The sequence below is a fragment of the Pseudophryne corroboree genome, chromosome 10 (genome assembly GCF_028390025.1).
Source record: "Pseudophryne corroboree isolate aPseCor3 chromosome 10, aPseCor3.hap2, whole genome shotgun sequence".
Lineage (NCBI taxonomy): Eukaryota > Metazoa > Chordata > Amphibia > Anura > Myobatrachidae > Pseudophryne > Pseudophryne corroboree.
In genome coordinates this window covers 242,788,530-242,814,374 of record NC_086453.1, presented here as the reverse complement: position 1 = coordinate 242,814,374, position 25,845 = coordinate 242,788,530, and the positions used below count along the sequence as shown (strand labels likewise).

At 45.4% G+C, this 25,845-nt stretch overlaps 1 long non-coding RNA gene across 1 annotated transcript; it reads left to right on the top strand.

The window, feature by feature from the left end:
• The first annotated feature begins 395 nt into the window (after window positions 1-395).
• LOC134965468 (uncharacterized) lies at window positions 396-21,197 on the top strand. Its single transcript, XR_010188381.1, has 2 exons — window positions 396-582; window positions 21,105-21,197. It is a non-coding gene; the product is annotated as an uncharacterized LOC134965468 (long non-coding RNA).
• The last annotated feature ends 4,648 nt before the right edge of the window (window positions 21,198-25,845 follow it).

The following is a 25,845-nucleotide window of genomic DNA, read 5'->3' as shown; positions in this document are numbered from 1 at the left end:
ATGTATGAACTGCCTTTCATATGGTGACACTGCAATCTTCCTTTACCAGTTTTATTAAAACCTCAAATCACTATAGTTTATGGTCAGCCCAGCATCATACACATCAGTGTGGTTACTCTTTATTTTGAGTTGCTAAAATGTAGTTAGGTCTACTATTACAGTCAGGATGACCAACAATCTAGAAGCTAGAACTTATAATTCTTTACTCACATAGCTACTAGGGTCCCTTGCAGGCCCGGCGCTACCCGCTCAGCAAAGGGATGCAAAGCAGGTAGGCGCCTGATTGGAGAGGCGCCTTCTTGCTCTGCATCCCTGTGCTGCGCTGCCCTGAGCCTGGCCTGACCCCCTGCTGCTGCCGCCTGCAAATGCAAACTGACAGGCAGCAGCGCCGTCCGTTTAAAGCCCTCCCTCCTTCCCTACAGAGGCATGATGAGCGGATGGAAGATGGGCGGAGCTACACGAACTAAAGGGGGCGGGGTTACACGAACGAAAAGGGGCGGGGCTAAACGGGATCCCCAAGCTGAGGCAGATCCCTTCCCTCCAACCAGCCTGTGATACTGTCTGTAAGTGGATGGAAAAAAGGTGAGAGAAAGTGTGTGTATGTACTGTGTGTATGTACTGTCTGTATATATGTATATGTGTGTATGTATGTGTATATGTATGTATTTGTGTTTGTGTGTGTATAAGTTTCACTTCTGCAGCCTGGGGGAGTGCATGGGCCAGCTGAGGGATCTGCACAGTGCTCAGATAAGTAAAGTACGTGTTTCACGTATTATACAGTCCATTTCTGGCTTGTACATGTGGGGGAAACGTAAACTAGCATTTTAGCACTTTACCTGAGTATGGGGTTGCAGTTGCAGCAGGATTATCATACAACTCCGATTCCGCCCTATAAACAAGTTGATGTCTAAACTGCATGATGAATGAACTGCATGATGAATGAACTGCATGATGAATGAACGCCTCTATTTTCGGCCTATCCAGCATCCAGGTGGTATAAACAACAAACTTCGTATAAATCAATAAATCCCTACTCAGTGCCGTTTCTAGCGGCGGGCGAGCCGTGCAACCGCACGTGGCGCCCGCCGCGGCACTTTGTGACCACTGCTCTCCTCCCTCTTCCTCCCCCCGAGCGCTCCTGCTCGGGGGGCGGGGCTTCGCGGAATGACGCGTTTGCGTCGTGACGTCACGACGCAAACGCGTCATTCCGCGAAGCCCCGCCCCCCGAGCAGGAGCGCTCGGGGGGAGGAGAGGAGGACTGGAGATAACCATCTACAGAGGAGGCGGCCGGCGCGCGGGACCCGAAGAGCGGCAAGTTGTAAGTATTCTTTTTCTCTCTCTCTCTCTCTCTCTCTCTCTCTCTCCCTCCCCCCACTTGACACCTGCCGCACTGTGTAAAATGGGGATACCTGCTGCACTCTGTAAAATGGGGATACCTGCCGCACTGTGTAAAATGGGGATACCTGCCGCACTGTGTAAAATGGGGGCACCTGCCGCACTGTGTAAAATGGGGATACCTGCCGCACTCTGTAAAATGGGGATACCTGCCGCACTCTGTAAAATGGGGATACCTGCCGCACTGTGTAAAATGGGGATACCTGCCGCACTGTGTAAAATGGGGGCACCTGCCGCACTGTGTAAATGGGGATACCTGCCGCACTGTGTAAAATGGGGGCACCTGCCGCACTGTGTAAAATGGGGACACCTGCCGCACTGTGTAAAATGGGGATACCTGCCGCACTGTGTAAAATGGGGGCACCTGCCGCACTGTGTAAAATGGGGATACCTGCCGCACTGTGTAAAATGGGGACATCTGCCTGCGTACTGTGTAAAATGGGGGCACGTGCCTGCGTACTGTGTAAAATGGGGACACCTGCCTGCGTACTGTGTAAAATGGGGACACCTGCCTGCCGCACTTTGTAAAATGGGGACACCTGCCTGCCGCACTTTGTAAAATGGGGACACCTGCCTGCCGCACTTTGTAAAATGGGGACACCTGCCTGCCGCGCTGTGTAATATGGGGACACTTGCCTGGTGTAATGTGTAAAAAGGGGACTTTTTTATTTTTATTTTTTCCCCCTGTGGTGGGCGTGATATCAGACGAGGCCACGCCCACTGTAATGAGACCACGCCCATTTCAATCAGGCTACACAGCCTTGTCGGGAGCGCGCGCACCTTCGGCGCGCGCATGTTTTTTTTCTGGCTATATGGGGGGGGGGGGGGGGGGCACGCAATTTTTTTTTATAGCAATGGGGGGGGGGGGGGGGGGCGCATTTTGAAATCTCGCACCGGGAGCCAAATTGTCTAGAAACGGCCCTGTCCCTACTGTATAAAGTCTGCTTATAATGCAGAGAACAGGGTGCAGGACACCTCCACCACAAGTTGGTACCAAGCTGCAAGCGCTTACAATCCCTTACTCATGCAGTATTTACCAGTTACTGGTAAACATAAGTTAATGTCACACATCGGCTGATACAGTCACTTGTCTAAACTCGGCTCAGTTTGCCAATTGGGCTAAATAGTTGAATCATGTCTGGTTTTGCTGTGGCCTGTTAGTACACAGATGGATGATGACATGATAGATGATAATAGTCATCTTTCACCTGCATTTGCTAATATGCTCTATAAGGATCCTACTGTCACACATCGAGGACCAAAGCCCCCTTCCAGGGCCTGGCGGTGCCATCTAACTGCTATACTTTTTCCTCCTGACCTTTCTTTCCCAGATACCAGAACATTGGCTCCTGGTGCCGTTGCATTCTGCATTTGCAGGGGGTCAGGCCAGGCTCAGGGCAGCGCAGCACAGGGATGCAGAGCAGGAAGGCTCCTCTCCAATCAGGCGCCTACTTGCTTTGCATCTCTTTGCTGAGCAGGTAGCGCAGGGCCTGTCTGCAGGCATTAACGGAAGATGGCTGAGGTGGAACTTTCGCCGCAGCAGCCAGTGCAATGCATGGTGCCCACAGCACTTGGGGGCCCTCAACCAGTGGCTCAGTCAGCAGGACTAATAACGTTGAGCTGCTGCAAGGAGAAAGGTGGTCTCCTCCCCTCCCTGACCTGCCCCTCCTGTCACCAGGCCCGGCATAACACGCTCAGCGAAGGGATGCAAAGCACAGAGCACTGGGCTGGAGAGGCGCTGTCCCTGATCAGCATCCCTGCTGCTGTGCACTTGTCACACTGTAGCGTCCTGGCGTCGGCTACCTTACTCCCTCTTCTCATTGCGTCTCCTGCAACGAGAAGCGGCTCTTCTTCACCGGTCCACACGGCTCTCTTCTCTGGTGAGGTCACGGTCTCCCTCCCCTCTCCTCCCCACCTCTTAATTAATTGTTCAGCACCACACTGCACCCGTCCCCTCCTGTGGACGGTATGTATAATTATGTATAATGTATATGTAATGTATGTATAATTATTTTTCTCTAACGTCCTAAGTGGATGCTGGGGACTCCGTAAGGACCATGGGGAATAGCGGCTCCGCAGGAGACTGGGCACATCTAAAGAAAGCTTTAGGACTAACTGGTGTGCACTGGCTCCTCCCCCTATGACCCTCCTCCAAGCCTCAGTTAGATTTCTGTGCCCGACGAGAAGGGTGCATACTAGGGGCTCTCCTGAGCTTCTTAGTGAAAGTTTTAGTTTAGGTTTTTTATTTTCAGTGAGACCTGCTGGCAACAGGCTCACTGCATCGAGGGACTAAGGGGAGAAGAAGCGAACTCACCTGCGTGCAGAGTGGATTGGGCTTCTTGGCTACTGGACACTAGCTCCAGAGGGACGATCACAGGTTCAGCCTGGATGGGTCCCGGAGCCGCGCCGCCGGCCCCCTTACAGAGCCAGAAGAGCGAAGAGGTCCGGAGAAAGCGGCGGCAGAAGACGTTCCTGTCTTCAAATAAGGTAGCGCACAGCACTGCAGCTGTGCGCCATTGCTCTCAGCACACTTCACACTCCGGTCACTGAGGGTGCAGGGCGCTGGGGGGGGGCGCCCTGAGACGCAATAAAACATGACAGAACTACCTTACATGGCAAAAAATGCATCACATATAGCTCCTGGGCTATATGGATGCATTTAACCCCTGCCAGAATATACAAAAGACCGGGAGATAAGGCCGCCGAAAAGGGGGCGGAGCCTATCTCCTCAGCACACTGGCGCCATTTTCCCTCACAGCTCAGTTGGAGGGAAGCTCCCTGGCTCTTCCCTGCACTACAGAAAGGGTTAAAAAAAGAAAGGGGGGCACTATTTAGGCGCAGTATTAAAACATACAGCAGCTATAAGGGGAAAAACACTTATATAAGGTTATCCCTGTATATATATAGCGCTCTGGTGTGTGCTGGCATACTCTCCCTCTGTCTCCCCAAAGGGCTAGTGGGGTCCTGTCCTCTTTCAGAGCATTCCCTGTGTGTGTGCTGTGTGTCGGTACGTTTGTGTCGACATGTATGAGGAGAAAAATGATGTGGAGACGGAGCAGAGTGTCTGTAACAGTGATGTCACCCCCTAGGGGGTCGACACCTGAGTGTATGTACTGTTGAAAATTACGTGACAGTGTCAGCTCTATATAAAAAAAAAAACCAGTGGTTGACATGAGACAGCCGGCTACTCAGCTTGTGCCTGTCCAGATGTCTCTTAGGCCGTCAGGGGCTCTAAAGCGGCCGTTACCTCAGATGGCAGATACAGACGCCGACACGGATACTGACTCCTGTGTCGACGGTGAAGAGACAACCGTGATTTCCAGTAGGGCCACACGTTACATGATTGAGACAATGGCAAATGTTTTTATACATTTCTGATAATACGAGTACCACCAAAAAGGGGTATTATGTTCGGTGAGGGAAAAACTACCTGTAGTTTTCCTGAATCTGAGAAATAAAATGAGGTGTGTGATGATGCGTGGGTTTCCCCCCGATAACAATTGATAATTTCTTAAAAAGTATTGGCTGCATACCCTTTCCCGCCAGAGGTTAGGGTGCGTTGGGAAACACCCCCTAGGGGGGATAAGGCGCTCACACGCTTGTAAGAACAAGGGCTCTACCCTCTCTTGAGATGGTCGCCCTTAAGGATCCTGCTGATAGAAGGCAGGAGGGTATCCAAAAAGGTATTTACACACATACTGGTGTTATACTGCGACCAGCTATCGCCTCAGCCTGGAGGTGCAGTGCTGGGTGGGCATGGTCGGATTCCCTGACTGGAAATATTAGGATAGTATATTATTGCCTATAGAGCATTTAAAAGATGCATTTCTATATATGCATGATGCACAGCAGAATAATTGCCGACTGGCATCAAGTATAAGTGCGTTGTCCAATTCTACCAGTAAAATGGTCAGGTGATGCGGATTCCAAACGGCATTTGGAAGTATTGCCTTTGAAAGGGGACATTTGGGGTCGGTCTTTTAGACCTGGTGGCCACGGCAACAGCTGGGAAATCCACGTTTGTACCCCAGGTCGCCTCTCAAAATAAGACGCCGTATTATCAGGCGCAGTCCTTTGTTGGCAAGCGGACAAAAGGTTCCTCTTTTCTGCTCGTGACAGAGGGAGAGGAAAAAGGCTGCAGAGATCAGCCAGTTCCCAGGAACAGAAACCCTTTCCCGCCTCTGCCAAGCCCTCAGTATGACGCTAGGGCTTTACAAGCTCAGGCACGGTGGGGGCCCGTTCTCAATGAATTTCAGTGCGCAGTGGGCTCACTCGCAAGTAGACCCCTGTCTCCTTCAGGTAATATCTCAGGGGTACATATTGGAATTCGAGACGTCTCCCCCTCGCCGTTTCCAAAAGTCGGCTTTACCGACGTCTCCCTCTGACAGGGAGGCAGTTTTGGAAGCCATTCACAAGCTGTATTCCCAGCAGGTGATAATCAAGGTACCCCTCCTGCAACAGGGAACGGGGTATTATTCCACACTATTGTGGTACCGAAGCCAGACGGCTCGGTGAGACCGATTCTAAATCTAAAATCTAAAATCTTTGAACACTTACATACAGAGGTTCAAATTCAAGATTGAGTCACTCAGAGCAGTGATTGCGAACCTGGAAGAAGGGGACTACATGATGTCTCGGGACATCAAGGATGCTTACCTTCATGTCAAAATTTACCCTTCTCACCAAGGGTACCTCAGGTTATGGTACAGAACTGTCACTATCAGTTCAGACGCTGCCGTAGGGATGGTCCACGGCACCCCGGGTCTTTACCAAGGTAATGGCCGAAATGATATCCCTTCGAAGGAAGGGAATTTTAGTTATCCCTTACTTGGACGATTCCCTGATAAGGGTAAGATCCAGGGAACAGTTGGAGGTAGGTGTAGCACTATCTCAGGTAGTGTTGCGGCAGCACGATTGGATTCTCAATATTCCAAAATCGCAGCTGGTTCCGACGACTTGTCTTCTGTTTCCTAGGGATGATGCTGGACACAGTCCAGAAAAAAGGTGTTTCTCCCGGAAGAGAAAGCCAGGGAGTTATCCGAGCTAATCAGGAACCTCCTAAAACCGAACCAAGTCTCAGTGCATCAATGCACAAGGGTTCTGGGTAAAAATGGTGGCTTCCTACGAAGCAATCCCATTCGTTAGATTCCATGCAAGAACTTTCCAGTGGAACCTACTGGACAAATGGTCCGGGTCGCATTTTCAGATGCATCAGCGGATAACCCTGTCACCAAGGACAAGGGTATCCATCCTGTGGTGGTTGCAGAGTGCTCATCTTCTAGAGGGCCGCAGATTCGGCATTCAGGACTGGGTCCTGATGACCACGGATGCCAGCCTGCGAGGCTGGGGAGCAGTCACACAGGGAAGGAATATCCAGGGCTTAGGGTCAAGCCTGGATACATCACTTCACATAAATATCCTGAAGCTAAGGGCCATTTACAATGCTCTAAGCTTAGCGAGACCTCTGCTTCAAGGTCAGCCGGTGTTGATCCAGTCGGACAACATCATGGCAGTCCCCCACGTAAACAGACAGGGTGGCACAAGAAGCAGGAGGGCAATGGCAGAAGCTGCAAGGATTCTTCGCTGGGCGGAAAATCATGTGATAGCACTGTCAACAGTATTCATTCCGGGAGTGGACAACTGGGAAGCAGACTTCCTCAGCACGACCTCCACCCGGGAGAGTGGGGACTTCACCCAGAAGTCGTCCACATGATTAAAAAACTCGACAGGTATTGCGCCAGGTCAAGAGACCCTCAGGCAATAGTTGTAGACGCTCTGGTAACACCGTGGGTGTACCAGTCAGTGTATGTGTTCCCTCCTCTGCCTCTCATACTCAAGGTACTGAGATTGATAAGATGGAGAGGAGAAAGCACTATATTCGTGGCTCCGGATTGGCCAAGAAGGACTTGGTAACCGGAACTTCAAGAGAGGCTCACGGAGGATCCGTGGCCTCTACCTCTAAGAAGGGACCTGCTCCAGCAAGGACCCTGTCTGTTCCAAGACTTACCGCGGCTGCGTTTGACGGCATGGCGGTTGAACACCGGATCCTGAAGAAAAAAAAAAAAAGCATTCCGGATGAAGTCATCCCTATCCTGATCAAAAGCCAGGAAGGATGTAACCGCAAAAACATTATCACCGCAATTGGCGAAAATATGTTGCGTACTGCGAGGCCAGTAAGGCCCGACGGAGGAAATTCAACTGGGTCGATTCCTACATTCCTGCAAACAGGAGTGTCTATGGGCCTGAAATTGGGGTCCATTAAGGTTCAGATTTCGGCCCTGTCAATTTTCTTCCAAAAAAAGAACTAGCTTTAGTCCCTGAAGTTTAGACGTTTGTAAAAGGGGTACTGCATATACAGCCTCCTGTTGTGCCTCCAGTGGCAATTTGGGATCTCAATGTAGTTTGGGTTCCAAAAGTCACATTGGTTTGAACCACTTAAATCTGTGGAGTTAAAATATCTCACATGGAAAGTGGTCATGCTGTTGGCCCTGGCCTGGGCCAGGCGCGTGTCAGAATTGGCGGCTTTATCCTGTAAAAGCCCTTATCTGATTTTCCATTCGGACAGGGCGGAATTGAGGACTCGTCCTCAGTTTCTCCCTAAGGTGGTTCCAGCGTTTTCACCTGAACCAACCTATTGTGGTGCCTGCGGCTACTAGGGACTTGGAGGAATCCAAGTTGCTGGATGTTGTCAGGGCCCTGAAAATATGTTTCCAGGACGGCTGGAGTCAGGAAATCTGACTCGCTGTTTATCCTCTATGCACCCAACATGCTGGGTGCTCCTGCTTCTAAGCAGACTATTGCTCGTTGGATTTGTAGTACAATTCAGCTTGCACATTCTGTGGCAGGCCTGCCACAGCTAAAATCTGTAAAAGCCCGTTCCACAAGGAAAGTGGGCTCATCTTGGGCGGCTGCCCGAGGGGTCTCGGCTTTACAACTTTGCCGAGCAGCTACTTGGTCAGGGGCAAACACGTTTGCTAAATTCTACAAATTTGATACCCTGGCTGAGGAGGACCTGGAGTTCTCTCATTTGGTGCTGCAGAGTCATCCGCACTCTCCCGCCCGTTTGGGAGCTTTGGTATAATCCCCATGGTCCTTACGGAGTCCCCAGCATCCACTTAGGACGTTAGAGAAAATAAGAATTTACTTACCGATAATTCTATTTCTCATAGTCCGTAGTGGATGCTGGGCGCCCATCCCAAGTGCGGATTGTCTGCAATACTTGTACATAGTTATTGTTACAAAAATCGGGTTATTATTGTTGGGAGCCATCTTTTCAGAGGCTCCTCTGTTATCATACTGTTAACTGGGTTCAGATCACAAGTTATACGGTGTGATTGGTGTGGCTGATATGAGTCTTACCCGGGATTCAAAATCCTTCCTTATTGTGTACGCTCGTCCGGGCACAGTATCCTAACTGAGGCTTGGAGGAGGGTCATAGGGGGAGGAGCCAGTGCACACCAGTTAGTCCTAAAGCTTTCTTTAGATGTGCCCAGTCTCCTGCGGAGCCGCTATTCCCCATGGTCCTTACGGAGTCCCCAGCATCCACTACGGACTATGAGAAATAGAATTATCGGTAAGTAAATTCTTATTATAATGTATGTGTAATGTATGTATGAAAGTTTTTTGTTTTTATTTTACTAATAGCAGTGTGCCGACCAAAGGCATCTTGGCACCCCCCCACTCACAAGCTTGCCGCTGGTTAATGTGTCCTCCCATGCTGCCGATTAATGCGCCCTCGAGGCGCCCGGTCACGTGTCGTTCATGTGCCATGTAGTGTCTCCATGCTTCTCCTGACGACTCCCCGGTATGAGCCTCCTGGAGCACAGGAGAGCTGCTCTGTTGATGGGACTTGTGAGGAGATGGAGGAGCAGGACACGACGGGAGCTCTAATCACACTTGCTCTGGCTATCTGTCTTAGCGCCGCGGCTCCTGTCCACAGAGGGAACAACGGCGGTCGGGACCCGGGAGCTGTGGGGAGCAGGTGACATTCTTGTTTAACTTAGCGAGCGAGAGCGAGTACCTTTCACTACCATCCTGCCCCCCCCTGCTCCGCACCACTGCTCCCATCCTGCCCCCCTGCTCTGCACCACTGCTCCTATCCTGCTCCGCACCACTACCATCTTGCCCCCTCCTGCTGCGCACCATTGCTCCCATCCTGCCCCCTCCTGCTCCCATCCTGTCCCCTCCTGCTCCTCACCACTGATCTTATCCTGCCCCCTCCGGATTGGCTGCAGGTCAACGGCGGATTTGAAATAGTGGCGCTGTGGTCATAGGAGCCGCAGTGCCGCCAACCACAGCTTCCTCCTCCTTGCGCCCTGCCGCCGCCCTCAGTCCTTCTCTGCACTACCGCACCATGCCGACCACAGCCTCCTAATACACCGCACCGCAGACCACAGCATCCTCAGCACCGCCGCTGCTAAATAGGTAATCTTACCCTGCTGCCTTTCTCTCTCCCTAGTCCCTATTGTATGCCCTTACTATCCCTCTCTCTGTCACGCTGCCTGTCCCTATGTCCCTGCTGTCACTTTCCCTCCTTCTGTCCCTATGTCCTGCTGTCACTTTCCCTCCTTCTGTCCCTATGTCCCTGCTGTCACTTTCCCTCTCTCTCTCCCTGTCCCTGCTGTCACTCTCCCTGAATTTTGTCTCCATATGGCATCATTTGAATTTCGGCTCATTCTGTGTGCTATAATGTGAATTTCGGCTCATGCTGTGTGCTATAATGTGAATTTAGGCTCATTCTATGTGCTATTATTTGAATTTCGTCTCATACCGTGTGGTATACTGGGAATTTCGGCTCATGCTGTGTGCTATAATGTGAATTTCGGCTCATTCTGTGTGCTATAATGTGAATTTAGGCTCATTCTATGTGCTATTATTTGAATTTCGTCTCATACCGTGTGGTATACTGGGAATTTTGGCTCATTCTGTGTGCTATAATGTGAATTTCAGCTCATACCGTGTGGTATAATGTGAATTTCGGGTCCTACCGTGTGCTATAATGTGAATTTCGGCTCATTCTGTGTGCTATAATGTGAATTTCGTCTCATTCTATGTGCGGTAAAATGTGAATAAGATTGTGCTACTGTGTGACATAATTTGAATTGGGGGTACTGTTGTGTGGTCACACCCCGTGGGAAACCATAATCCTTTTTTGCTGCCTCCGACGCACGCTCTCATTTTATTAACTACCGTATGAGAGGGAGGGCGCAAATTTATAGTTTGCAGGGGGGCGCCGAACACCCTAGCACCGGCCCTGGTCCCTTGCTGCACAAACCTCATAGATGCTCCCAGTGGTACTTCACACTAGATAGTGTATGATAGCGAAGGAATCTGGCTCTATGGACCAAAAAAAGGGAAAAAAGTGGAAAAAAGCATACAGGTCCATGTAACAGCCTGCGAGATGCAGAAATGAATGCAGTTCTTGGATTCAGCCCATAGCTTTAAGTTTAAAGCGGATTCAGTGAAAAAGGCAAAACACAGGGCCTAATTCAGACCTGATCGCAAAAGCAAAATCTTTCTCTAATGGGCAAAACTGTGGGGGTAATTCCAAGTTGATCGCAGCAGGAAATTTTTTAGCAGTTGGGCAAAACCATGTGCACTGCAGGGGGGGCAGATATAACATTTGCTGAGAGAGTTAGATTGGGGTGGGTTATTTTGTTTCTGTGCAGGGTAAATACTGGCTGCTTTATTTTTACACTGCAATTTAGATTTCAGTTTGAACACACCCCACCCAAATCTAACTCTCTATGCACATGTTATATCTGCCCCCCTGCAGTGCACATGGTTTTGCCCAACTGCTAAAAAATTTCCTGCTGCGATCAACTTGGAATTACCCCCTATGTGCACTGCAGGTGGGGCAAATATAACATGTGCAGAGAGAGTTAGAATTTGGTGGGTTATATTGTTTCTGTGCAGGATAAATACTGGCTGCTTTATTTATACACTGCAATTTAGATTTCAGTTTGAACACACCACTCCCAAATCTAACTTTCTCTGCACATATTACATCTGCCCCACCTGCACTGCACATGGCTTTGCCCATTAGAGAAAAATGTTGCTGTTGCGATCAGGTCTGAATTAGGACCTAAGCTTGGTTTTGCCTTTTTTACCTGAATCTGCGTTAAATTGTTGCTGCTTTAAAACTATGGGCTAAATTGGTGGAATTGTGCAGGTCCCACATCTTGCAGGCTATTACATATAGGCCATGGAGTGATAGGCATATTGGGGGTCATTCCGAGTTGATCGCTAGCTGCCGTTGTTCGCAGCGCAGCGATCAGGCTAAAAATCGGCATTTCTGCGCACGCGTATGGGCCGCAGTGCGCACGCGCGACGTACTTTCACACAAAAAACTATGCAGTTTCACACAAGGTCGAGCGATGCTTTTCAGTCACACTGCTGATCGGTGAGTGATTGACAGGAAGTGGGTGTTTCTGGGTGGTAACTGACCGTTTTCCGGGAGTGTGCTAAAAAACGCAGGTGTGTCAGTTAAAAACGCAGGCGTGCCTGGGGAAACGGGGGAGTGGCTGGCCTGACGCAGGGCGTGTTTGTGACATCAAAACAGGAAGTAAGTAGACTGCAGTGATCGCAAGGTAGGAGTAGGTCTGCAGCTACTCAGAAACTGCTTGGAAAAATGTCAGCACTATTCTGCTAACCTTTCGTTCGCACTTCTGCTAAGCTAAGATACACTCCCAGAGGGCGGCGGCTTAGCGTTTGCACTGCTGCTAAAAGCAGCTAGCGAGCGATCAACTCGGAATGAGGGCCATTGTGACAAGAAAACAGCCATAAATTGTGAACACATATTGCGTATGTTGCAAAGCTGTCACAAAATGTGTTCAGCTCCACAAAGCTAGTATATGCGTCAGATGAACAGTGTTCTATGCACTTGTTTGATGACAGGAGAAACAATCAAATGGGAATTAATTTTCCTGTCATGGACCAATTGTAAATATAAATTAAATATTTTACATACAGTAGATAGTAACAGCTACTGTACACTATTAATAGCGTAAGGACGATTTTTATGAGTGACTTATTTTTATGACGCTGTTGCCTGAGCTGCGCAAATCATATAACAAATATAGGGGTCTATTTACTAAGCCTTAGATGGAGATAAAGTGCACGGAGATAAAGTACCAGCCAACCAGCTCCTAACTGTCATTTTCAAACCCAGCCTGTGACATGGCAGTTAGAAACTGATTGGCTGGTACTTTATCTCCATCCACTTTATCTCTTTTCAAGGCTTAGTAAATAGACACTTAAAGCTCTTGGTCCATAGATGTGCAGAACAATATTGGCGTTGCCAAATCTCTCACTACACGTTACTTCTACCCCACCGGCAGTGCACATAGTTTTGCCCAATTGCTAACATTTATGGTTTGCTAACAACTCTGAATGATCTCCTAAATAGGGATATGCATCGGCCCCCGTCATGGGTTTTGGTTTTGGATCTGTATTTGGCTTTGTTTTGGATCTATATTTTTTTTTTAATAATCATAAAAACAGCTGAAGTCACATAATTTGGGCCTGTTTCCATTACTACTGTATTATTACCCTCTAAAATTATTAATTTCCAGTTATTTCCAGTCAGTTTTGACCACCTCACAGCTCACAATATTGTTCATCAGCATAGCCCAAAGGCTGGCTAAACTAAGCAGCTGAGCAGTGGCACAAACACACAGCAGTTATTTCTGTTTAAAAATGTTTAGCAATCAGCCATTTTGTTGAGCAGTTCTCCAAAATCTCCCCAACCATAAAAAGAGTGTTCCAGTGCAGGTTGGATACAGTATGGGTCAGATAAAGTGTGGGTCAAATACAGTGCACGTCAGATACAGTGTGAGTTGGATACAGTGCAGGTCAGATACAGTGCAGGTTGCAGATTGTGTGGGTTGGATACAGTGTAGGTCAGATACAGTGTAGGATGCAGACAGTGAAGGTCAGATACAGTGTGAGTTGGATACAGTGTGGGTTTGATACAGTGCAGGTCTGGTAGAGTGCAGATTACAGTGCTGGTCGGATACAGTGTAGGTTAGATGCTGTGTGGGTCAGATACAGTGTGCATTGGAAACAGTGTGGGTAGAATACAGTGCAGGCTACAGACAGTGCAGGTCAGATACAGTGCAGGTTAAATACAGTGCAGGTCGGATACAGTGTGGGTTGGATACAGTGCAGGTTACAGACAGTGCAGGTCAGAAACAGTGTAGGTCGGATACATTGTGGGTTGGATATAGAGATGATTTGGATTTGGATTAGTCGGCAGGATTTGGATTGGATTTGCCAAACAGCCGTGACAGGTTTTGGATTTGGAATTGGATTTTTTTTTCCAGAAATTATCAAAAAATGCCAAAATCACATAATTTTTGCATTTTTTTTGTCCATAGAGTATTAATGACCTCAATAACATTAATTTCCAGTCATTTACAAACAATTTTGACCACCTTATAGTTCACAATGTTGTTTTCATCCACTTTATGTAGGTCAAAGTCTGCAGCGATTTCATGGAAAAAATAATACAGAGAAATGGGAGGTAATAAAATCACTGCTCATTACTAATACTCACAAATGTATTCCCATGGGCAGCAAACAAAGGACTAAAAATTCCAAACCAATGTGGCTTAACAAAAAGATTAAGGAACTAATGGGCAAAAAAAGGTGAGCATTCAAAAATACAAATCAGACGGGAATGCAGAGTCATTCCAGCAGGATTGTAACAAAATAAGCAAAAAAGAAATAAGAGCGGCTAAAGTAGAAACTGAAAAGCTAGTAGCAAAGGAAATCAAATCAAACCCCAATTTTTTTGAAATATATCAACAGCAAAAGATTAAAGAAGGAGAGTATAGGCCCTTTAAAGGACCAGCTGGGAGACTTAATCAAAAACGATAATGACATTTCGGATAAATTAAATGAGTTTTTCTCATTGATATTCACAAGAGAGGACAAGATGCAGGGATTAACACACAATCTCAACAAAGATAATGTCTCACTGCTAAGTGCTTATTTAAGTGAGGAGGTAGTCTGTGACTGAGTAAAAAAAATAAGATTAATAAGTCACCTGGTCCCAATGGAATTCACCCAAGGGTTCTCATGGAGCTTCACTCTGAACTAGCAAGACCACTATTTTTGATCTTCAATTAATCATTTACATCAGGCATGGTTCCCAATGACTGGCGTAAAGCAGAAGTAGTGCCGATATTCAAAAAGGGAAGTAAAGCTGAAATGGGTCATTATAGACCAGTTAGTCTTACATCTATAGTGGGGAAAGTACTGGAAGGTATTCTAAGGGATAGCATACAGAAGTTCATTGAAGCCAATAAGGTTATTAATAGGAACCACCATGGATTTGTGAAGGATAAATCATGTCAAACAAACTTACTAGGCTTTTATGAAATGGTTAGTGCGAACCTTGATCAGGGTAATGAGATGGATGTAATCTTTTTAGACTTTGCTAAAGCTTTCAACACAGTACTGCACATGAGATTTATCTATAAGTTACAAGAACTAAGGCTAGGGAGTACAATATGCACTTGGGTCAGAAATAGGTAAGATAATAGGGTGCAGCGCATTGTGGTAAATGGAACTTTTTCAAATTGGACTGAAGCACTATTGTTCAACATTTTCATTAACGATCTAGCAGTAGATCTAGAGAGCATGGTGTCAATTTTTGCAGAAGATTCCAAATTGTTAAGGTTATAAATATGGAGGGTGATGCTGAGTCTCTTCATAACGACTTAGTTAAGCTGGAAGCATGGGCAGCAAAATTGAGAATGAGCTTCAATACAGACAAGTGTAATGTAATGCACTTGGTAGAAGAACAAACATAACACAAACATACTAAATGGGGTAATATTAGGGGATTCTGTACTGGAAAAAGACTTAGGTGTTCACATAGATAGCAAACTAAGCAGCAGTTCACAAAGTAGGATTGCAGCAAAGAAGGCTAACAAGGTATTAGCATGTATAAAGTGGGGAATTGATGCAAGGGATGAGAGTGTTATACTCCCATTATATAAATTCCTAATGAGGCCACATCTTGAATACTGTGCACACTTTTGGGCACCATACTACAAAAGGGATATCCTGGAACTAGAAAAGGTTCAGAGGCGTTTGACCAAACTAATTAAGGGGATAGAGATGCTGGAATGCTGGAATGCGAGGAAAAGCTTGTAAGACTAGGCATGTTTACACTGGAAAAGAGGAGACTAAGAGGGGACATGATCAACATTTACAAATATAAAAGGGGACAATACACAGAGCTTGCGGGGATCTTTTTTTTTGTAAGATCAAGGCAGAGGACACGTGGACACCCACTTAGGTTGGAGTAAAGGATATTTTGCACACAGAGATGTAAAGGTTTCTTCACAGTAAGGTAAATACGTGTTTGGAATTTCCTGCCTAAGAGAGTAGTATTGGTGGACTCAGTCAACACCTTAAGAGTTGGCTAGGTAAGTAACTAATGGAAAAAGATATACCGGGTTATGGTGTGTAGTGAAGCACTATAGTTATAAAAAAATAAAAAAGGAGGAATGAACACAATGGTCAACATTAGCAACAGACAAAATTAGTCCTAAAAATAATACAGTGTAGGAGACCAGAAATAGGTTGAACTCGATGGAAAAATTGTCTTTTTTCAACCGCAGAAACTATGTTACTGTGTTAACTGTGGTATACTGGGGTGCAGTGCACACAAAAAACAATTTTATTTAATTTTTCGGGGGACGCACCTTGTCCCACACTTTGTGTATTCAGACCACTTTCACACATGGTACTATATAACTATTGTGTACTGGTGTGCAGTGCACACAACAAACAATGTAAAGAAGAGCAAACATATTACTTTTATCTGTTTTATTTTTTAGGGGATGCACCTTGTCCCACACTGTGAGGAGTCAGACCACTTTCACACACACAGAGGGTGGGGCCTGCGTATTCACTGCAGTACCACTGTGATGGTTTTAGGGGACTGGTCACTGGACTCAGTGACAGCACCACAGCCCCTTAGATGGACAGTGATAGCCCCCACAAAGAACCACTTGCTGTTCTGGACACAATGACTGACAGCTCCTGATGGACACTGTGACTGACAGCCCCTAAAGAAACCTTTGACTGACAGCCCCTGATGGACACTCTGACTGACAGCCCCTTAAGGACACTCTGACAGCCCCTTATGGACACTCTGACTGACAGCCCCTTAAGGACACTCGGACAGCCCCTTATGGATACTCTGAATTACAGCTTCTGATGGACACTCTGACAGCCCCTGATGGACACTCTGACTGACAGCCCCTCAAGGACACTCTGACAGCCCCTTATGGACACTCTGAATTACAGCCTCTGATGAACACTCTGACACAGCCCCTGATGGACACTATGACAGCCTGCCCTTAAAAGGACAGACTGACAGTGCGCAACAGCAGAGCTCTGCACAGCATGGAAGCATGCAGGGAAATGGCGTCAAGCTGCAGGACGCTGAGTCTTTATAGACTCGAAGTCTCACGAGAATCCGATGCGGGATTATGATGTTCGGCATCTTCTGGAACCCCAAGCCAGGCGTAACGTTCGTGAGCCGGGCTGTGTTCTGAGCTGTTTGGATTCTGTGGAATCCGAACCGCTCATTTCTAGTTGGATACAGTGCAAGTTACAGACAGTGTAATTCAGATACAGTGTGGGTCATATACACTGTGAGTTATATACAGTGCGGGTTCGATACAGTGCAGGTTGGATACAGTGCAGGATACAGTGTGGGTTGGATACACCAATAGTGCACTTACTGTGACAGCAGGCGGGAGGGAGGCCTCTATGATAAATGTCTTAGGTGGTGTCCGTGAGGATGATGCTGTTGGTGCCTGCAGTGCGGAATGCCAATGGTGTCCTCTGTGCTGTTGTGTCAGCTGTGTCAGCAGTGTGGATGTGCTGGTTGTACGACTATTCTCTGTGTGTGAAAGCCAGCTATGTGGTCTGTGCGGTGGTGCCGGCAGTTACAGCAGTGCTGGGATGCCAGTTGTGTCTTCTGTATGGTGGTGCCAACTGTGTTGTCAGTGCCGGCTGTGTTCTCTGTGTGGGGATGTCGGCAGTGTGAGGGTGGCAGTGGTGTCCTTTGTGCTGGGGTGTCAGTGATGTCGGCAGTGTGGGGGTGAAGGCTGTGTTCTCTGTGTGGTGTTCACGGCAGTGTCATCAGTGCAGAAGTGCTGGTAATGTCACCTGCAGCTTGTTAAATCTGACTGTAAAGCAGCCCCCCATAGAAACTTACAGGGGCTGGATTGCATCGGACATGGAGGAACCTTGGCAGATATTGGAGATATCTGTTGCAGTTCCTAAAAGGTAAATCCAGGAGATCCTAAATATGGGGGTACCCCTGAAAACAAAATATCCCACAAATATTGTTTAATAAATATGCCCCTAAGTTTGAGATGTATAAACAGATTAGAATAGACATATATACAGTAGATATGGCTGTGATGATGTCAGATGATGTAAGTACACAATTTATAATATAGTGCTGAAGAAATTTAAACAAAAGAAAATGGGAAATGGCTAATGTTGGGATTGAACTAACCAACTGAATTTGGGAGGTTATACCCATATCTGCCTGTCTGTCACTCACCAAGCACTAAGTCTTTTTCATCGCCCACAGCTTTTAGGTTGTGGGGGCCATTATTGTCCTCTGTTTCTGATGTCCTAGACCTCACATATGAGGGTGTTGGGTAAATTTACCTAAAGGGATATATGTGAGAGTTCAGCTAATATTAAAATATAATAACAACATTGGGGTAAATGCAATAGGGTGTGAGTTGACAGTGGCGTGGGACTTCGGGCGAGAGCCAACCCAGTTTTGCCTTGTAAATTATTGCCGATTTAAAAGATATGGGCATTCTTGCCCAATGTCCCATACCTCAGACAACTAAAAGTACCCCATTACATCTAACTAAGGGGGATATACACAGGACAGAAGTGCCAAAAGTCATGGGATAAGTGCCTAGTATAGTGAAGGGGATGTAGCCAGAACTTTGTGGGTCACATTGCAATATTGAAGGAACCCATGTCCTAATGCTTCTAGAGAAATACCTCTCCATAGCAGCTGTTAATGTTATGCCACATAGTAGTGCCCTAGTTCATTTTATGAACTACTGTATACTGTAATTGTAATTCACATTAAGTCATGCTGTGGGGCTGCCAGTACATATTATGCCCCACATTACCTCTAATTTATAATATGATAAAACAATGCCCCCAGTTTATATTACAGTATGTCACATTACAGTGACCCTGTTCATACTGTACCACATTACAGTGTCCCCAGTTCATATTAAGTAATGGCCTCCAGTTCATTTTATACCAAATTACAATGAGCAGCTCCAGGGACATAACTATATATACTGTACGCCCCAAGGCAAAAGTTTATAAGGACCCTTATGTACAACCCAATGGTGAACAATGCATATAATAAAAATATAAGTATGTAATACATGTACCTTTGCTGCAAATGGTCACCAAGCACTGCAGCTTAGCAGTTTATTTTCAATTAAGTGTTCAGGTGAAACAGCGGGCCCAACCCATGCCATGTAAGCACACCCCACACCATTATGGAACCACCACCAGCCTACTTCATGAGTTTATACCCGAACCCTATCATCAGCCCAAAACAATTGGAACTGTGGGACCAAGCCACATGTTGTCAGTCCTCTAGAGTTCAAAAACAGTGTCATAAGGCCAGGTGAGGCGCTGTGTCTGGTGTTGTAGTGTTAACAGGGGCACTTCCGTAGGTCTTCTGCTTCCATATTCTATGGAGACTAAAGAGCACTGCACTGACCTGCTGTATATGCATCTGGAACCTCTTGAATGTGGATGTGATTTGAGCCAGTGTTACTTGTAAGTCACCACAGACAATTTTGACCAGACACCCCTGGTCACAATCATTAAGCACCCATGGTTGGCCACCATCTTGTCCACGGTGGAGGATAATGCCTTCCATAAGGTATTCCTGGTATACACATGACTCTATAGATCAAGGAATGGTAAATGTTTCACAGCTTCACAGAATGTCCCATCTGTCAGGCACCCACTATAATGCCCAGTACAAACTCCAATAATTCATGATGCCTTGCCAGTGTTGAAACTGACTCACAAGATGTTAGATTACAATTGATGCAGGTCTGGCCATTTCCAGGATGGCACCGCTCCTTGGAAATGGTATCCCATGACTTTTGGCACTTCAGTGTATATTTATTGGTGGTTGCTATTTTCTTTACCAGTTCTTCTCAAACTCTGTTTATCAATTATAATTTCTGGGATATCCCCAGAAAATGGGTATCCACAAATAATAAATATCCCCCAAATGTACAGTATGTATGTGTGATCATAGCAGATATTGGATTTGTTTTCTATGGGGGCTATTTTTTTGCAGAATTTACCAAGATCCAATTGTGATGTATTGTGGTGCTTGGCCTCAGCAGCTAATGCCATCTGAAAATGTTGTTAGCCATTGTAGACTACATATCATAAAAAGTGGTAGGACAGGGATCCTAAAGATCTACCCCAGCACTCTCCTCTCACAGATGTGTGGCTAGCAGACCCCGCAATATTGCGCAAAGCTCCCACAGAAGTGAAGGGATCACTAATGCACTCCCTTCACAGGACTACTTTTGGAGCCCTTGTCCCTGCTAGTCTTTTATAATACATTTGGGCAAATTCTGAATTGTTATTGCTACAAACAACTGTGAAAACAAATTATAAATATCTGATCTAGGACCCAATAAATATGCCTGTAAATTACCTGTGCTCAAGCATGGATATCCTTAAACGTGAAGTATATTTGGAGGACCAAGTTCGAGAAGCACTGTCATATACCATAGCTTTGTAAGAGGACAGCTTACTACTATATTTAAATAAAACAACCATGTTTATTTTATTCATAAATAGTATTTTATACAGTACGTATTGTATATACAGTTCAGTGATGTCTTTCTAGCTAACTTTTAGATTTAATTAAATACATTTAACAATCATATCAGATTTGCTTTTTAAGATGTACTTCTGTGAAGGTAGTGGGGGAAAGACGATGTTTATGTCTGTCAGCATTGTGAGCGGTTTAGAAATGTACAATAATTGCTCCCAGGCAGCCATTATAAAAGCAATTATAAGTTATTTAGTGTAATATGGTATTTTCAGATAGATGATTTTCTATCATTTTCGATTTAAAACTGATTTGCAAATGTTGTTTTTGTAAAAAATTAATTTTGTCAAATGTGTGAAAGAATTGTTACAATTTAACTGCACCTTACTGTATATCACTATTTATATCTTCAAATTGTCTTGTTCCATTTTTATTGTCTTTTAACTAATAATAAAAAAATCTATTAATCTTTTTGACAAACACAAAACTATTAGCCCAGAAGTCAAATTACACATATGTATTATCAGGGCATTGCATATTTTTTGAGAGTTCTGTACATACTGTAGATTATTCATACTGGCTGTACAATATGATTATCCTACAATGTAGATAATTTGAATGACTGAAGGAACTATTTTCGGAATTCATAATATTTTCTATTTTGTATTACCTGGGTTACCTCCATGTTGCACTGCACTTCAAAACTTTATGCACTCTGTAGGGACTGTTGAATCATTTACATGCAAACAATACTATATACTGTACATGTTATACCTAAAAAAATGGGACAAATAATTGGAATATTTTCTAAATTCATTTTCAGGGTCCCAAGATGAGCAACTTAAAGGACATTTGATGTCTCAAGACCAGACACATGATACAGAAAACTTGCTGCAATAAAAATGTTAGTTTTTTTTGTTGGCTTTTTTAAACTTGGTCACAGCTGCATAATGTAATACACAAGCCTTCAACACACTAAATAATATAAAAAGTAAAAGAAAGAAATAACTTCACGATAAACTGTTATGACCTAAACCTACTTAATTGTGGATTCCAGCAGATGTTCTGCATTCATACTCTTAAATGGTTCTGCATTCTTTTTTCATGGATACGGGTTTGAAGAAAACCTGTTATTTTATTTCTCTGAAAGTATTAATTTTAGAGTAAGCCGCCTTGGGGAATCTGTGAAATTACTGCATGTGCAGGAAGAACAAAGAGGGAGAGGTTGATTGACTTACAGCCGTGCTGATTAGCTGTTTCTTGGGTTTTATTCCCAGAGTGAATGGGCCAATGTACTTTAATTTTAATCTCATCCTTGTGTTAACCTAGTATTGATTGGTAAGCTGGACTTTTGCTGTGAAGAGGGTTTTAATTGGCCAGTATGGTTCCACTAGAGTGGGGCTAATCAGAATAAAAGTGGAATAGATGATTTGGTGCTAGTGGGTTGGGTATTACTTATTTGAAATGTGTTTTTTTTCTTATGTGAGATTTTAACCAGATAAAAAAAAAATAGAGCAGTCAAACAGAAATATACATAACAAACTGACACTTGGAATATTATTTTATTATTTATTACCAGTTATTTATATAGCGCACACATATTCCGCAGTGCTTTACAGAGAATATTTTGTCCATAAACTACAGTCCCTGCCTCAGTGGAGCTTACAATCTATATTCCCTAGCGCATTTATATGCACACACAGTCATACTAGGATTAATTTTGTCAGAAGCCAATTAACCTACCAGTATATTTTTGGATTGTGGGAGGAAACCGAAATACCCGGAGGAAACCCACGCAAGTACGGGGAGAATATACATACGCCACACAGTAAGGGCCATGGTGGGAATTGAACCCATGACCTTAGTGCTGTGAGGCAGTAATGCTAACCATTACACCATCTGTACTGCCCTACATAAACATACAGACATAAACATTCTACATGCCAAAACTTCAAAAACTGGAAAAAAAGAAAATGAAAAGCAATGTCATACTTTGAAGCTCAGTACAGGTTGAGTCTCCCTTATCCAAAATGCTTGGGAGCAGTGGTATTTTGGATATGGGATTTTTCTGTATTTTGGAATAATTGCATACCATAATGAGATATCATGGTGATGGGACCTAAGTCTAAGCACAGAATGCATTTATGTTGCATATACACCTTATACACACAGCCTGAAGGTCATTTTAGCCAATATTTTTTATAACTTTGTGCATTAAACAAAGTGTGTCTACATTCACACAATTCATTTATTTTTCATATACTCCTTATAAACACACAGCCGGGAGGTCATTTAATACAATATTTTTAATAACTTTGTGTATTAAACAAAGTTTGTGTACATTGAGCCATCAAAAAACAAAGGTTTCACTATCTCACTCTCACTCAAAAAAGTCCGTATTTCGGAATATTCCGTATTGCAATGGTCATCTCACGACTTGACTACTGCAATGTTCTCCTCACTAGCCTCGCTTGCTCACATCTTGCTCCCCTCCAATCTGTCATGAACTCCACAGCTAGGCTTATCTTCCTCTCCCACTGCACCACATCTGCCACTCCCCTTCGACAGAATTTACACTGGCTCCCATTCCCCTACAGAATCCTCTTCAAACTCCTCACCCTCACATACAAGGCAATCTCTAATCCCACTGCTCCCTACATCTCCAACCTCCTCTCCCTTTGCACTCCCTCTCGCCCCCTACGGTCGATCAATGACCGTCGCCTCTCCACCGCCCTGGTCACTGCTTCCCATGCTCGTGTTCAAGACTATGCCCGTGCTGCACCCCTTCAGTGGAACGCACTCCCCCGCTCCATTAGACTCTCCCTGACTTTATAAAGCTTCAAACGGGTACTAAAAACCCACCTATTCATCAAAGCATACCCTCCCAATGCATAACCCAGTCCTGAAGCCACGCCTCCACCCCCCTGCCTCATGCCATGAATCATCTCAGCTTTGCTTCCACACTGCATCCAAGCTACCTCCCGCTTGCCTGCACCTCTTGTCATCTGTCTGTCGCCCCTCCCCACTAGATTGTTAGCTCTTCAGAGCAGGGCCCTCTTTCCACTTGTTATCTAAGCCCTCGTCTCGACACATTTCACTCACATCTCTCCCCTACTCAACGACCATCTTTACCCTGCTAGTAAATGCTCATCTCCATCTATGGCCACCAGCCACTAGTAGTACGATGATCACTCCCTCACTAATTACATCTTAGCTGTATTATGTCTTGAGAATGTGTGGTGCTCTGTTACCTGTACTCTATTTCTGTTATTTATTTATTGTACTGCTATGTTTTGTCTCCCTGTACTGTCCTTTGTACGGCGCTGCGAAACACATGCGGCACCTTATAAATAAAATGTAATAATAATAATAATAATAACTACAACCACCTGGGCCCCATCTCAGTCCTGGCCCAGGACTGCAGTACCCACCATCCTCCCTTGATGGTGGACCTGGATATAGCTGATGCTTACGTAGAAGCAGCAGCAATAGCACTAATATAGTAATGCAGCAGGAGGCCTAATGCATCCTGCATGCATTACTGATCCGAACTGTGTCCTAGGACGCAGTATCGGATCATTTCTGATACCATCGGCTAGCTGTTTGAACCATTTGCTACACGGAGGCCAGGAAATCTCCATCCTCAGATGGAGATCCTGGCCTTCTCCCTCTCCCACAATGCTGTCGTCACACCTCCGTATTATGAAACGGAGGCCATCACTGCCCCGGCCCCCAAATGGCATCAGGCTGCCAATCACTGACAGTCTGATGCCATCATGCATCGGCCGTCAAAGATTTGTACTGCACATGCGCAGTACGAGTCCGTTGCATGTGCAAAGTACCAAACATAGGTACTTTGCAGCATACACCGCAGATCTGCAGATGATGCTCCCTTTGGGATATGAATGAGGGCCACTGTCAGTTAGGCGCAGCTGTACTCTATAGAGCAGTGATAGGGAACCTTTGGCACTCCAGCTGTTATTGAACTACACATCCCAGCATGCCCTGCTACAATTTTAGCATTGCCATATAGCAAAACTGTAGTAGGGCATTCTGGGATGTGTAGTGCAACAACAGCTGGAGTGCCAAAGGTTCCCCATCACTGCTATAGAGCATCTGAAATTTGTACAATTTATATTGATCTTGCTTCATTGTGCCACAGAAAAATTTTATATTATTACTGGCTATTAGGTTTTTATTTTATCTCACTGGCTAATAGTTGCTAACAGATGTACAGTATTGATCACTGGGTGCTTTGTACTGTATTTACGTATTGTACTTATTTTCTTTCACAGACGTAAAAAGTGTGTGTGGTTATTATTGCTCATACTGGGCCTGATGTAGAGGTGCAAGCAATGATGATTCGGATGCAGCTGACTGATGGTTTTAGTACTGCACGTGTCTTAGTCACACTGCGCATGTGCCGCAATGGTCTTGAGACGGCAGATGCAGACAGGATTAAAATGCAGAGTGACTGACAAACAGTGGACATTTGGGGGAGGAATCGGGTAATGGTCACAAAAATGCAGACATATTGCAACGAGAGTTTTTTGTGTTTTGGTTTTGGTTCTAATTCCCTGCTCGTGTTTTGGTTTTGGATTGGTTTTGCCAATACCACCCTTTCGTGTTTTGGTTTTGGATCAGAAAGATTTTTGAAAAAAAACATAAAAACAGCTAAAATCACAGAATTTGGGGGTAATTTTGATCATATGATATTATTAACCTCAATAACATTCATTTCCACTCATTTCCACCTCACACATCACAATATTGTTTTTAGTTCAAAAGGTTGCACCGAGGTGGCTGTATGACTAAGCTAAGCGACACAAGTGTGCGGCGAAAATACCTGGCTTATCTAGGAGTGGCACTGCAGTGGCAGACGGGATGGCACTTAAAAAAACTAGGCCCCAAACAGCACATCATACAAAGAAGAAAAAGAGGAGCAATGAGGTTGCTGGATGACTAAGCTAAGTGACACAAGTTTGCGGCACAAACACCTGGCCCATCTAGGAGTGGCACTGCAATGGCAGACAGGATGGCAGATATAAAAAAAGACCCCAAACAGCACATCATGCAAAGATGTAAAAGAGGTGCAAGAGGACTGCACCCACAAAATGGCATCCAAGCGCTGCTGTGCCGCCCCCTCCCGCCCAGTGACTGTCTCTGCCTGTCAATAAGGCAGAGGCAATCGCTAGGCAATGACAGCTGTCGACTGTCAGCCATGCGCCGGCGCACTGCGGTGCCGGCGCATGAACAGTACTGACCTGATCGCTGCGCTGCGAAGAAATACAGCGAGCGATCAGATCAGAATGACCCCCCATGTGCGCTGCAGGTGTGTCACAGTGACGTGCGGTGGGGTGAGGCAGAGCCTTTCCTGTCATACTAATGTTTGTGCCAGAGTTTTGACTGCGTAAAGTATATGAAAAATACAAAAAATATGTTTGAAATATCTTCTTTGCATTATTCTAATAATTTTTATAGACAAAACTCTGGAGTAAAAAGTCTATGGCAGGTGAGGCAGTGCCTCACCTACTTATCTTTTCCACACATCTCTGATCAAAACT